The sequence below is a fragment of the Grammomys surdaster genome, unplaced genomic scaffold, assembly GCF_004785775.1.
Source record: "Grammomys surdaster isolate TR1022 unplaced genomic scaffold, NIH_TR_1.0 198, whole genome shotgun sequence".
NCBI classification, from domain to species: domain Eukaryota; kingdom Metazoa; phylum Chordata; class Mammalia; order Rodentia; family Muridae; genus Grammomys; species Grammomys surdaster.
In genome coordinates this window covers 7,914,095-7,922,837 of record NW_021604643.1, presented here as the reverse complement: position 1 = coordinate 7,922,837, position 8,743 = coordinate 7,914,095, and the positions used below count along the sequence as shown (strand labels likewise).

General features: G+C 39.4%; 1 pseudogene; it reads right to left on the bottom strand.

Annotated features, from left to right (window-relative positions):
* Positions 1-7,568: 7,568 nt before the first annotated feature.
* On the bottom strand, positions 7,569-8,466 carry LOC114623418 (annotated as a pseudogene).
* Between the last annotated feature and the right edge of the window lie 277 nt (positions 8,467-8,743).

Here is an 8,743-nt window from a genome sequence, read left to right as displayed (position 1 = left end):
ATAGTCAAGGAAAAAGCAAGACAATAAACCCAGATAGTCAAAGAACAAGCAGGCCAATGAACAGAGTTCTGTAATCACTCCTGTGATCACAATTTCTAAGGGCTTATCAGGATGACCAAAATATCTGAGCCTACTTTCCTGTCCTAGTCCAAAGTCATTTTCATGCCTTAAGCCTACTTCTTTGTTCTAGCTTTAGATTTAGATTCCTGCCTGTAATTATCTTTGTTCTAGTCTAAGATTTAGATTCCTGCTAAAATAACTTCCTTGTTGTAGCCTAGGATTTAGATTCCTGCTTGAAATTACTTCTTTGTTCTAGAGTAATGTCAGATTCCTGCCTGAAGCCCATTTCCTTGTTCTTGGCCAATGTTAGGTTCCTTCCAAGCATCCCATTTCCTTGTCCTTGGCCAATGTCAGATTCCTGCCAGGCAGCCCCAAAAGCTCTCCATATCTCCCCTTTTTTATTGTGTAAACCAGACTCAACCTGTTTTAGGTGATTCTGACAAAAATGTCTTCCTTACCCATTGTGAAATATGCATTATCAAAAGCAATGCACTTCTGTCTTATGTTGGTAAGGCTCTGTGCAGAATCTTACCTGTCTTTGGCTTGCCAGCCTGTTAAATTAATAACTCTGTCTGGGAGTCCATTTTCAGTTTCAAGCCATGTACTTTGGCTGCCAACATGTTGATGTTATTAGAGACAAGCTTTAACATGATGGGCAGGAATATAAGTATTCACAGGACAAAAAGGGCTAGCCTGAACAAGCTATATATGACATTCTTGAGGTTTGTCCAAAATGGTAATACTGACATCAAGCCATGAATAACTTTATCAGCATTATCTGCAGCATCAAAACTCAGCAGAGCAGCATTCTTTAAATTCATAATCTTACCATATAAAGTTAAAACATCCAGACAGCTGTTAGAATTATGCCAAATACCCTACAAGTGTCTTTAAACTTTTTTCTAATTATGATGACTATCATTGTAAAGTTTAGAAGTAATACAACTCCAATGATATTTGTCATGACACTCAAGATGGCTCCTAACTCTTAAACCCTGGACCTTCTTCCAGTAATTTGAATAGGATGTAGACCATCAATCTGTTGTTCCAAGCACCTATAAAAATCCTCTTGTATACTCAATACATTATTAACATTGTTTTGCTAAATGATTAAGAAAAGTAGCCATCTTAACGTCTTGTGTCAAAGCTATTGCAGAAGCTAATGTAATTAAAGCTGTTATACTAGCAATAATCAAGCCCTCTCCTTTCATGCTTCTGCTTTAAATCTAACTCACTTCTTCCAGCATTTTAAAACTTTTTTCAGAAAATCAAAAAAAAATTTTAATACTTATGGTCTGCACCTGAGCACTGAGCAGATCTTGAGCATCAGCTCTGCATCCAATCCCACAAAACCCAGAGGGGGCTGGACTCCCAGGAGCTCTAACATGCTCAGGAACATAGGATCATAGGATCATAGGATTTCAGGAGATTGGTCACATCAGGATTTCTGGATCCCAGAGGCAGCCAGACTCCCAGGAGCTCTGACACCCAAGATCTCAGGATCATAGAATCACAAAGAAAGTTGGACTCTGAGGAGTTCTGACACAACCAATATAACAGAAAAGACAGGGTCCAGTCAGAGACAGTGACTGTAGGTAGCAATAAAGGTAACCAGATGGTAAAAGGCAAGCACAAGAACATAAGCATCAGCAACCAAGGGTACTTGGCATCATCAGGACCCTAGTTCTCCCACCAAAGCAAGTCCTGAAATACTCCATCACACTGGAAAAGCAGGATTTAGATTTAAAATCACTTCTCATGATGATGATAGAGGACTTTAAGAAGGGCATAAAAAACAAGCTCAAAGAAATAGAGGATAAAACAGGTAAACAGGTAGAAGGCCTTAAAGAGGAAACACAAAAATCCCTTAAAGAATTACAAGAAAACACAGCCACAGGTGAAGAAATTGAACAAAACCATCCAGGACATAAAAATGGAAGTAGAAACAATGAAGAAATCACAAGGGGAGACTACCCTGGAGGTAGAAAACCTGGCAGAGAGATCAGGAGTCATAGATGAAAGCATCACCAACAGACCAAGAGATAGAAGAGAGAATCTCAGGTGCAGAAGATACCATAGAAAATATTGACACAACTGTCAAAGAAAATGCAAAGTGTAAAAACTCCTAACCCAAAACTTCCAGCAATCTAGGACACAATGAGAAGACCAAACCCAAGGATAATAGGTAGAGAAGAGAGTGAAGATTCTCAACTTAATGGGCCAGTAAATATCTTCAACAAAATTATAGAAGAAAACTTCCATAACTAAAAGGAAGAGATGCCCATAAACATAAAAGATGTCTATAGAACTCCAAATGGACTAGGCCAGAAAAGAAATTCCTCCCATCACATAATAATTAAAACACCAAATGCACAAAACAAAGAAAGAATATTAAAAGCAGTAAGAGAAAAAGGTAAAGTAATATATAAAGGCAGATCTATCAGAATTACACCAGACTTCTCACTGGAAACTCTAAATGTAAGAAAAACCTGGACAAATGTCATACAGACCTTAAGAGAACACAAATGCCAGTCCAGGCTAGTATATCCAGCAAAACTCTCAATTACCATAGAAGGAGAGCCAAGATGTTCCATGACAAAACAAAATTTCCACAATGGCTTTCCACAAATCCAGGACTACAAAGGATAATAGATAGAAAAACACCAATATGAGGAGGGAAATTATACACTAGAAAGACTAAGAAAGTAATTTTCTTCCAACAAATCCCAAAGAAGATAGCCACACAAAAATAATTGCACTACTAACAAAAATAACATGAAGCAACAATCACCTTTCCTTAATATCTTTTAACATCAATGGACTCAATTCCCCAATAAAAAGACATAGGCTAACAGACTGATGCATTAAACAGGACTCAGCCTTTTGCTGCATACAGGAAACACACCTCAGTGACAAAGACAGACACTACCTTAGAGTAAAAGGCTGAAAAACAATTTTCCAAGCAAATGGTCCTAAGTAACAAGCTGGTGTAGCCATTTTAATATCAAATAAGATTGACTTTCATTTTAAAGCAATCAAAAAAGCTAAGGAAGGACATTTCATACTCATCAAAGGAAAAATATATCAAGATCAACTCTCATTTCTGAACATCTGTGCTCCAAAAGCAAGGGCATCCACTTTCATAAAAGAAACGTTATTGAAGCTCAAAGCACACACTGCACCTCACACAATATTAGTGGGAGACTTCAACACTCCACTCTCAGCAATGGACAGATCATAGAAACAGAAACTAAACAGAGACACAGTGAAACTAAGAGAAGTTATGAACCAAATTGACTTAACAGTTACCTATAGAACATTTCATCTCAAAACAAAAGAATATATCTTCTTCTCAGAACCTTATGGTACCTTCTCCAAAACTGACCATATAATTGGTCACAAAACAGGCCTAAACTGATACAAGAAAACTGAAATAATCCCATGCATCCTATCAGATCACCATGGACTAAGGCTGGTCTTTAATAAGGACAAAACCAATGGAAAACGCACATATACATGGAAACTGAACAATGCTCTACTCAATGATAACTTATTCAGGAAAGAAATAAAAAAATTAAAGACTTTATAGAACTTAATGAAAATGAAGACATGTCACACCAAATCTTATGGGATACAATGAAGGCAGTGCTAAAAGAAGCCCTAAGTGCCTACGAAAAGAAGCTGGAGAGAACACACACTAGCAGCTTGACAACACACCTGATGGCTCTACATACAAAGAAGAAGACACATCAAAGAGGAGTAGATGGCAGGAGATGATCAAATTCAGGGCTGAAATCAACCAAGTAGAAACAAAAAGAACTATAGAAAATAATCAATAAAACCAGGAGCTGGTTCTTTGAGAAAATCAACAAGAGAGATAAACTCTTAACCAGACTAATCAGAGGGCAGAAAGACAGTATCCAAATTAATAAAATCAGAACTGAAAAGGGAGACATAACAACAGAAACCAAGGAAATTCAAAAACTCATCAGATCCTAATACAAAAGTGTATACTCAACAAAATTGGAAAATCTGGATGAAATGGATAATTTTCTAGACAGATACCAGCTATCAAAGTTAAATCAGGAGCAGATAAACCATCTAAAGAGTCCCATAACCCCTAAAGAAATAGATGCAGTCATTAAAATCTCCCCACCAAAAAAAGCCCGGGACTGGATGGTTTTAGTGCAGAGTTCTATCAGACCTTCAAAGAAGAGTAGTTCTCTTTAAATTATTCCACAAAATACAAACAGGAGGACCATTACCCAATTAGCTCTTCTGGGATTCCTAAAAGTGCAGGGGTGCCCAAGAGTTTGAAAACCAGATGTAATTACTATATAAACAAATTCAAAGGAAAAAACCCACATGATTATCTCACTAGATGCTGAGAAAGAATTTGACAAAATTCAAGACTCCTTCATGGTGAATGTCTTGGAGAGATCAGGAATGGTCCATACCTAAATATAATAAAAAGCAATGTACAGCAAACCAATAACCATCATGAAACTAAATGAAAACTCAAAACAGTCTCATTAAACAGGGACAAGGCTCCCCATTCTCTCCCTACCTATTCAATATAGTACTCAAATTTCTAGCCATTGCAATTAGACAACAAAGGGAGATCAAAGGGATACAAATTGCAAAGGAGGAATCAAGATATCACTATTTGCAGATGATATGATAGTATACTTAAGTGACCCCAAAACTTCCACCATGAACTCCTAAACCTGATAAACAACTTCAGCAAAGTGGCTGGATATAAAATCAACTCTAGCAAATCAGTAGCCTTCCTCTACTAAATGGATAAACAGGCTTAGAAAGAATTAGGGAAATGACACCCTTCACAATAGTCACCAATAATATAAAATATCTTGGTGTGACTCTCACCAAGCAAGTGAAAGATCTGTAGGACAAGAGCTTCAAGTCCTTGAAGAAAGAAATTGAAGAAGACTTCAGAAGATGGAAAGATCTCCCATGCTCATGGATTGCTAGGATTAATATAGTAAAAATGGCTATCTTACCAAAAGCAATCTACAGATTCACTGCAAAAATTTATCAAAAATTTTCCGGCTCAATTCTTCATAGAGTTAGAAATAGCAATTCTCAAATTCATTTGGAATATTAAAAAAAGTCAAGAAAACTACTCTCAACAATAAAATAACTTCTGGGGGGAATCACCATCCCTGACCTCAAGCTTTATTACAGAGCAATAGTGATAAAAACTGCATGGTTTTGGTAAGGAGACAGGAAGGTACATCAATGGAATAGAATTGAAGTTCTAAACATGAACTCAGATACCTATGGTTACTTGATCTTTGAAAAAGGAGATAAAACCATCCAGTGGTAAAAAGACATAATTTTGAACAAATGGTGGTGGATCAACTGGTGGTCTGAATGTACAAGAATGAAAATTCATCCATTCTTATCTCCTTGTACAAAGCTCTAGTCCAAGTGGATCAAAGACCTCCACATAAAACCAGATACACTGAAACTAATAGGAGAGAAAGTGGGGAAGAGACTCAAACACATGGGCGGTGGAGAAATTTTACTGAACAGATCACCAATGGCTAATGCTCTAAGATCAAAAATCAACAAATGGGACCTCATAAAACTGATAAGCTTCTGTAAGGTAAAAAGACACTGTCAATAGGACAAAATGGCAACCAACAGTTTGGGAAAAGATATTTACTACCCTACATGCAGTAGAGGGCTAATATCCAAAAGATACAAAGAATTCAAGAAGATATGCTCCAGAGAACCAAATAGCCCTATTAAAATGTGGGGTACAGCATTAAACAGAATTTTCAACTAAGGAATGTTACATGGCTGAGAAACACTTAAAGAAATGTTAAACGTCCTTAGTTATCATGGAAATGTAAATCCAGAGGACTCTGAGATTCTACCTCACACTAGTCAGAATGGCTAGGATCAAAAGCTCAGGTGACAGCAGACGCTGGATGGAGAAAGAGGAATACTTTTCCATTGCTGGTGGGTTTGCAAGCTGGTACAACAACTCTAGAAATCAGTCTGGTGAAAATTTGAAATAGTTCTACCTGAAGACCTAGCTATGCCACTACTGGGAATGTACCTGAAAGATGCTCCAACATATTACAAGGACACATGCTCCACTATGTTTATAGCAACCTTATTTGTAATAGTCAGAAACTGGAAACAACCCAGATGTCCCTAAACAGAAGAATGGATACAGAAAATGTCTTACATTGCACAATAGAGTACTACTCAGCTATTAAAAACAAAGACTTCATAAAATTCAGAGGCAAAAGTTATGGAACTAGAAAATATTATCCCGAGTAAGATAACCAAGATAATCCAGACACAAAAGAACACACATTGCATGTACTCACTGATTAGTAGATATTAGTTCAAAAACTCACAATGCCCAGGATACAACCCACAGACCATATTGAGCTTAGGAGGAAAGAAGACTAGGGTGTGGATGCTTCAGTTCTCCATTGAGAAGAAATGGGACAATCATGGGAAGTGGAGGGAGGGGGACCTGGGAGGTAGAGGATAGAGGGAGAAAATAGAGGGGGCAGTATCAGGTACTGGAGGGGACAGGAGAGAGGGACAGAGGGTCAAGAAATCCAATAAAAATATGTAGCAGGGAAGGATGAGGTAATGGGGATAGCCACTGGAGGGTCCCAGATGACAGGGAATCGAAAGGCTCCCAGAACTCAACAGGGATCATTTTAGCAGAGAAGGGTAGCTAGAACCTGTAGAGACCACCTCCAGTAGATAGGCACAGCCTACAGTTGAGGGATGGGGCCACACACCCATCACAAAGTTTTTAACCCAGAAATGTTCCTGTCCAAAGGAAGAACAGGGACAACAAATTGAGCAGAGACTGAAGGAAAAGCCATCTGGAGACTCCTCCACCTGAGGACCCATCATGTCTGAAGACACAAAATTGGATATTTGCTGTTGCCAAGAGGCACTTGCTAACAGGAACCTGGAGTGACTGCTCCTTGGGAGGCTCAACCAGCAACTGACCAATACAGATGCAGATTCTTGGAACCAACTATCAGACTGAGCTCAGGGACCCTCCTTTTTGACCAGGCAGAAGAACTGATGGAGCTGAGGAGGCTTGCAACCCCATAAGAAGAACAATATCAGCTGGCAGGACCACCCAGTGTTTCCAGGGACTAGACCAACTAAGGAGTATGCAGGGAGGGATCCATGGCTCTAGATACCTATGTAGCAGAGTGTGGTCTTGTCTGACACCAATGGGAGGGGAGGCCTTTGGTCTTCTGGAAGTTTGATGTTGCAGAGTAGGGAGATGGTGGAGGGGTGGGTCAGGAGAGAGTGGGTGGGTGGAGGAGCATCCTCATAGAGGCAAAGGGGAGGGAGGAGAGGGAGGTTGTGGGATGGGGGGCTTGTGGAGGGGTAACTGGGAAGTGGGATATCATTTGAGATGTAGACAGAATGGAATGATTAATAAAAAAATTAAGCTAAATGTATAGGTATATCCAAGGGAATCTGAGTGGGCCTCATAGCATGGTCTGCCTGGAGCTTAAATCGAGGCAATAGAAATTACACACTACAGATATGGCTACATAGCCATATGCTATCATGATAAGTAAGGCATTTACTATTTCAAACAACCTTGTTAGTATGGCAAGCAGAAACTGTACGAAGAATTTGTTAGTGCAGGATAGATTTAATAGCTGGGGCATGTCACAGAAGAAACGTCTGTTGATGTTAGGTCCAGAGAAGTGGAGCTGTAGCAAAGTACACATCAGAGATAAAGAAGCACTGTGTCCAGTCATATAGCATCCCGCCACCATCCAAGCCCAGAGAGTGGGTGACATGATTAGTGATAGAGCAGCAGGTTACAAATGACAGTATATTTGTCATAGGCATGGCTTTCACAAGGAAAAATTTACCTAGTCCCCTAGTGAAAAAGATAAACTACTATAACATGCAGCTCACAAAGCTGATAGTTTGTTTTTTCCTGTAAGAATTCAGAAAGTGTCTTAGCAATTGTTGAGATGATATAATAGAAGTCTGTAAATGAAAGATCACTAAGAAGAACTATATGGGTGTGTGGAGGTGTGAATCCATTCTTATTAAAATAATGAGGGACATGTTTCAGGTGCAGATAAGACAGAGTAGTTCTGTGACTTGTGGAGGATCTAAGAATCTTAGATGGATGAATTGGGTTACTCCAGTCATATTTATTTCCCCAATCAGTGTCTTTATGATCCTTGATGATTATGAACAACAGCAGCAATAGAAGAAGAAGGAGGAGGATGAGGAAGAGGAGGAGGAGAAGAAGAAGAGGAAGAAGAGGTGGAGAAGGAGGAGGAGGAAGAGGAGGAGAAGGATGAGAGAAAAAAGAAAAGAAAAGGCATTGTTAACTCAGATAAAACATTACAGATAGTACATTGTCTGTTTTCCCACCACTAAGCCCTGGCAAGAGACATTTAAAATCTACATCAAGAAGTTTTGAAAACTTGAAATGGACTTCCGGTCTGGGCCCGAGCATAGAGCAGGTCACAGGCGGCAGCTCCGTACCCAACCCCAGAAAACCGAGAGAAAGAGGGACTCCCATGAGCTTTAACTCAGGCAGCATCCCAGGTAAGGAAAAAGCAGCACTTGCCCCAAATAGGGAGCAACCGGGACCCACCGGGACCCAGGAATTCACTCCTGGCCCGGAGCACTT